This window comes from Euprymna scolopes, chromosome 11 (genome assembly GCF_053919585.1).
Source record: "Euprymna scolopes isolate OS-2025 chromosome 11, ASM5391958v1, whole genome shotgun sequence".
Classification (NCBI taxonomy): domain Eukaryota; kingdom Metazoa; phylum Mollusca; class Cephalopoda; order Sepiida; family Sepiolidae; genus Euprymna; species Euprymna scolopes.
The window spans coordinates 68,646,119-68,652,926 of NC_136492.1; the positions used below are offsets into that span (position 1 = coordinate 68,646,119).

The window sequence follows — 6,808 nt, forward strand, 5'->3', positions numbered from 1 at the left end:
GTGCATAATAATATCTACTACTTTTTGAATTTTTCGACTATAGATTTGAAACTTGATATACAGGGAATTTAAAACTGTGGAGCAATTTAGAATTGGTTTTAGCCGGCAACGTAGCTTTTAAGGGGGACAAAAAAAATTTTTTTTAAGTTAACCTTGGCAGAAATGAGTCGACTAAACTTGTTACTTCTGCACATTGCAAATATACATTCATAGCTTGTAATCGCTTAATTTTTAAACCTTACTTATCCATCGGTTTATAGGTCAAACAGTATCGACTAAGGCTGGAGAACTATACGCGTTGGTTTCAATCCTAACTGATGGACCCCCAAGTTATATTTTCTTATAAAATAATTACTGTATATTGAGTAAAATATAATAACCAATTGAGAATTGGCTCTATAACAATAAATATGACGTATTAAAATATCATATTTAATCGTAGTTTATTATTAAGCAACGCCAGGTGGTCTGGTAATTTAGAATAAAATTATTCTATTTTTGTAATGATTTATTTTAACAGTTTCTTACCAAAGCGGTGAAAGTATATGAATAAAACATAATTGTCTAAACAAAATGAAGTTTACCCCCCCCCCGATCTCCACATATATCTCTACTATTAGATAAGAGGAACTTTGTATGTGTGTGCATGTGTGTGTGTGTGTGAGAGAGAGAGAGAGAGTTCCCATTGGACACCGAAACGGCTGGCGGTTTGTTTTTTTTATCACACAAATCTATTTTATTTATCTTGCAGTGTTCTTAGATAGGTTTTCTATCGGAAGGTCTTTGATAATTGAAATAATCCGCTGACAAAAAGAACAGGAGATTTTGACCAGAATGAACGCCTTATACAGCCTAACATCGCACGTGCATTTGCGAAGCTTAATACTATACAAGCAGAAAGGTTCAGCATGTTAAAATCAACAGTAAGTTCTTTGATATGACAGGGGCATGTTCAAAATGAATGTTTCTGTTCAAAACATAATTACACCATGATATTTGATTTTTGCACTTTAAACTTAAATTCAACACATTATTACCGCACAAGCAGAAAGGCCAGGCATATAAAATCAACAGTAGTTTCGTTGATATGACAGGCGCGCGTTCAAAATGAATGTTTTTGTTTCGAGTATAATTGAAGCATCATACTTGACTTTTGCATTTTAAACTTTAATTCAAGCCATTTTATATATAAAAATAATTTGATAAAATCAAGTGTAGGTTCTCTACAGTCCAATGTAGAATACAGTGTATTTTGGACTACGTCATTGTGGAAAAGGATTTGAAGCTTTCTCCCTGTACACCGCGATTGGTCCCCAACTAGAGCAGGCAATCAATCGATTTGATTGAAAAATTGGCTCTTTCATCGGTTTCGGTTGTAATAAAAATATGGGCGTGTGAAACATTCGTTAATCATCATTCAATCCCAGGCAACGTCGAGTCTCCCTGCCAGTATATCCTAATGTCGTACAAATACCTCACCACTTAATAAGTAGAAGCAGCCTGGGGGCTTCAGTCGGGAGGGTTTTCCTACGGCACCAAAGCCTATAGAGTAAAGGCCATTGTTTCAGATGGCTTCGTCTCTTTTGACTGAGGTATGTTTTTGGTACTGTGCAGTTCTAGGATATCTACTCTCCCAGGCTTTACCTTCTCCCTTTGCCTACCAAACTCCTGTGTCAGTTTTTGGTTTACAGACATGAAACTTAATATATAGGGTATTCGAACCCATGCGAAACTTTATATCTGGGTTTTAGCCGGGGATAATCGGTGCAAAAGTGTGAAAATTAAAAAAATGGAAAGCATTACTGATCGCCTGAGGCGCCCCTACGGGAGGATGCTGACGATATTGCACAAGCATTTTTTTTCTAGGGCGCTGATTCTACAATTCCACTTTCCGTCCCTTGTGTGACATCATCCCGCCGTGGGAGGGAGATACACAGGAAACATATGTACACTAAATTTTGACTAATCTATATAAAACTAATGGAGATTTTGTATCTGCCTGTCTGAAGACGAAACTATACGATTACTTTCATGTCTTAATGTATACATTAAAATATAATCACTGGCCAAACTAATAAAATCTTACGCCTTGCAAAGAAATCAATAGTAATAAACTATAAATGAATTTATCTTATATTAAAAAAAAACTTTTTAGATATAGATACACATTTAATAAAAATAAACAAAACTTAAGGTTCTGGCGAGGCTCGAACTCGCGGCCTTCTGCGTGTAAAGCAGACGTGATAACCACTACACCACAGAACCTTGATAGAGGTCAGCGGCTTAATAGCATTCTTGTTCAAGCGATTGCTGGGGATCATTATAGATTAAAAGTGAATAATACGAATAGCAACGGCAGCCGGTTTATTTGCATGTGAAAACGATCAATGAATTGAATGTTTCAGCTTGTCAGCCAGATCGGCGAATAAAACAATGAATAGACACGGTAATGAAATCACGACAAATTCAAGATAATAATGCTTATTAAATCAATAAGTAATAATATACGGGCATGTTTTACTATAGACAACAAAATGAAAAATTAGTAAAAAAACAAACAAAACAAAAAATATATATTTGTAACAAAAGTTACCAAAGACAAGATACTCTTCTACCTACATGGATAAATCCGTTAATTTTTAACTTATTTTAAAGCGTTTTTTTTTTAAAGTTTGAAACTCAAGTAGTGCCGTGTTACTAAGTTAGAACAAGAATAAAATAGTTGACATTAGACGGTCATCTGGGAAGACTCGATAATCGCTTATTATAATAATAATAATAATAATAATAATAATAATAATAAGAAGAAGAAGAAGAAGAAGAAGAAGAAGAAGAAGAAGAAGAAGAAGAAGCCCATCCAATAACTGTCATGGTTACAGTTATTGTGTGGATTTTTATCAATATTTTGTTTCATTTTCGAGTTTTGAGCGATTATCGAGTGTACCCAGATGACCCTCCCATGTCAGCCATTTTGGTCTCGTTCTAACTTAACAACTCGGAGCTAATTGTGTTTAAAAATTTAAAGACGCTTTAAAATAAGTTAATGCACAAAAAAAACAAACTATCCAGATATTGGTAAATAAGTAACTTTCTTGCTTTGTTTTTGATAACATTTATTTGTCATATTTATTGTTAGCACTTTTTCGGTTTGTTGTCTATAGTAAAAAAAAAAAAAAAAATGCCCGATTATACTTTAGATGCGTCGATAAATCGTACGCTTTGACCAGAGACAAACCAAATAGCAAAATCACAATGCAATCTCCCATGTAATTCATAGTGCACAAGTGCACGTTAGTTAACCAGAAGTATTTTTTGGTTTTGTTTTGTTTTCGTTAGTGGAAAGAGAAGACAATCCAAAATCAATTCTTGTTTTCTAACCACCCTTTTCGATGCAATTATTCTATAATAGTGAAATTCGGAAAACAAAAAAGTTGATTTAAAAAAAAAATTATCTACTGACATTTGTGTCAATTTTAACTAAACCTAATATTCACTTAACTGGCATATCAGAAGTATTTAAATGTTACCGCATTATTTAATAAATAAAAAAAGACGAGTTTTCAATCTTTATCATAAAAATCTGCGCCATGTTTGTGGAGGAAGACATGAAATAATAACAAGGGAAGTAAGAACGCCCAATTTATTTAAAAACATTTGAGAATGCTCCAATAAATAACTTGATCAGACGTCTGTTCATTTTCTATGAATTATCATCACATTCGATTAAACATCCAATTTAAATGTCGGTATATGTTGGACAGCTTTAATAAATTGACTTCTAAACTAATCTCTGGCCAGGCCTTTATTTACCACTCTTTCTCTCAAGTTTATTTTTATCTCTTCCGCCCATGTTTCTTCGGCATTTTCCTGTGAACTAGACATGCTACTTTAACTGTTCTACTTGTGCTTATCGAAGAACTCTCAGCTGCTCATTCAACATGGCCATACCATTGAAGTCTCCTGTTCTGCGCATATCTCTCTATACTGTCTATATAGTCTTCCTCAGAGGTCATCAGATCAAATCTTGATTTCAAAAGTCATATCAGACATCGAGCGTATCACTCCCATATTACTTCTCTCCATGCAACGCATGCCCTCAACCCTCATTCACTTCACTTATTCAGTTTTCACTTCCATGCAATCATCACACTCTGTACACACGCCTGATAGATTCTTCCCTTCGTAGAAAGTTGTAACATTATGTTGGTTAATAATACCAGGAGTTTCCTAAACTTACTGCAGCCATTGTTGTTCTAATATGGGTGAAACTAGATTACAAACTCTCGCGCAGGAAAAATCTTTCTTTAATGTTGCCGAAACTTAATACACGGTAGTCCAAATAATTATGGGCTGACAGAATGTTTTAAAAACATCCAAGTTTGTTCAAATTCTGACAAACGCCAAGATTTGTGTAATTATGAAAACAGGCGTAAAATAAATGAATTACGAGGTAAGCAGGCTGTATCATGGACCCATTTATGAGAAAAAAATGATAGATGTGCCGCCCTTGGACAATCTACATTGATTATACTTGTAACAAGATCATGAAGCGATTCCGACGAACGCTAAAACGCAAATCGCCCTTATCAGTTACTCTCTTTCTTTCTCCAGTCTGTTCATGCTCTTTGAGTCACTTCCTAAAGCTATCTGTAACGTAGTAGTTGCATGTCCACCCTCAGGACCCATATGTTGTATGCAGGCAGTCACAAGGAAACAAAGCCAAAGAAAGAATTTGGCTCACTCTTTATTTCAGTGAAACAACAGATATTTATTTAGAGGTACTTTACAGAATAACGCCTTATCTCTTGTTCAAAATCCTCTCGCACTCCAATGTGCTTAACAAGACTCTGCCGTATCGAACATCTGGTATTCCGTCCCTATCTGACCATGTTTCGCACGCGTCTTTTCCTGTTGCTCTCGGGCCACTTGTGTAACACGTCTCTCTGTCCGTCTCTAACGTGGTCATCGGTCTGTGCACACGTGCTTCTTTTATAATCTTTTAACTTCTTCCTTGATGTGACGTTACCTCACACACGGCTCGGTCACTTGCATACAGCTGCCATACGTGTTCGCATTCTGTTAACTTAAAATATTTTAAAGCAATCAAAATCTTTTCAAACCCCAAAATGTGACACGTATGTGTGAAAATAATAAGCTGGCGCGTTAAAAACTCTTATAAAGGAAACAGCCAAAAGCAAGAGAGATGACGATACTAGCGATCTGTTTCTTAAGGCACTCAAAAAACGTCGCTTAAGAACACCTGCTTGTGCAATTTGGGCCGATGAAGGGAAGTCGCTAAAGAAAGGGACTCAACTCTCTCTCTCTCTCACACACACATACACGCACATACATACCTACAATGAAACTTTGAAACGAGCATGTTGACGCTTTTGTCTATTTCTTATTCAAGAACTTTAAAACTTCTCAACAAACTTGGGTATTTCAAAGAATACTTTACATCTCTGTAAAGCTCTTGCTAACTGGTGACCCGTTCATATCATTCATATTTTCATCCATCTTTTTAATTCGCCAATTTAACTACATGCATATTAATTATTAGCGCTGTTCTTAGCACTTTTCAAACATCTTACTATCATCAAATATACACTATCCATAACCAGGAACATCGCTACATACCTGCACACTTTCAAGTTTCTATGTGTCATATCCTAAATGTGGTTAGCGGACACATGCCGGCACAAACATTTAACATACATACAAAAAATATGTTTGTTTTCTGAAGCAAAATTGCTAGTATATATAGGATGTCCAAAAAGTTACTGAAGGGTTGAAAATCTTTGTCATTTTATCATTAATGATTTTTTTTCTATTTCAGATATTGTACTGATGATATTTTGGAAATCTATATCTATATATCTATAAAAACAGAGATGTGTGTGCCACAGACGATTTCTGATTGGTTAATCCAATAATCACATCTCCTAAAAAACTATGGTTCGTAGGCTCTTACCTTTACCATAAAATATTATGGCTTGATTTATTGTCCATCTTGGAAGGGTTTAATTTTTTCCTAACTTGCGATTTACAAATTAAAAAAATACGAAACTTACAATCTAACAATCGAACCTCCGACATCACGGCCGCCATTATGAAACTAAACCAAAAAAAAAAAAAAAAAAGCGCCTTCACTCGTGGTCTTTACATTTCGGGTTTGGGTACTTTTGCAGTTTTCCATTGACATTAAAAAATGGAAATATTTAAAAAAATATATATATATTGTACGTACTCGTCATGGGATAAAGTTTTCCTACAGAAAAAATCACGTAATTTCATCAAGTAGTTATTTTTTTATAGCGAAAAAAGAAAAAAATCAACGCTACAAGCGAGTCATTATTAATTAAACAGAAAGTTCAAGTAGGGGGATTTCCCCATTTTTTTTTTTATAGCGAGGCCAAATTTCGCGAATTTGGCCTTTTTTTAAAGCAGTTTGGCCTTCAAATTTCTGTTTGGCCTTTTTCTTCACCGATGAAATAAAAAAAGCAAATAAAAACAACGCAATAAAACTTTTAAAAATACGGCACACTTTTGTTGTTCTTGTTTGTTTTTTTTTTTGGTAATTTTCCTTATTTTTTTATTTTTTCAAGATAATACTATTAAATGGACACTATTATGCCAAATTAGCCCCCCCCCCCCGAAAAAAAATGCACAAAAATTCGAGATTTAAGGTTTTGACGAGATAATTTCGCGAATTGTCCGGACTATTGCGAGAGAACCATCCATTAGTTTTTCCTGAAATTTTGCCACAAATTGTATTTCAATAAATAGATGTGCATAGTAACAACATTTT

At 34.7% G+C, this 6,808-nt stretch overlaps 1 non-coding gene across 1 annotated transcript; it reads right to left on the reverse strand.

Moving 5' to 3' along the window:
• Positions 1-2,192: 2,192 nt before the first annotated feature.
• Positions 2,193-2,265, reverse strand: Trnav-uac (transfer RNA valine (anticodon UAC)). Its single transcript has one exon. It is a non-coding gene; the product is annotated as a tRNA-Val (tRNA).
• Positions 2,266-6,808: the final 4,543 nt, after the last annotated feature.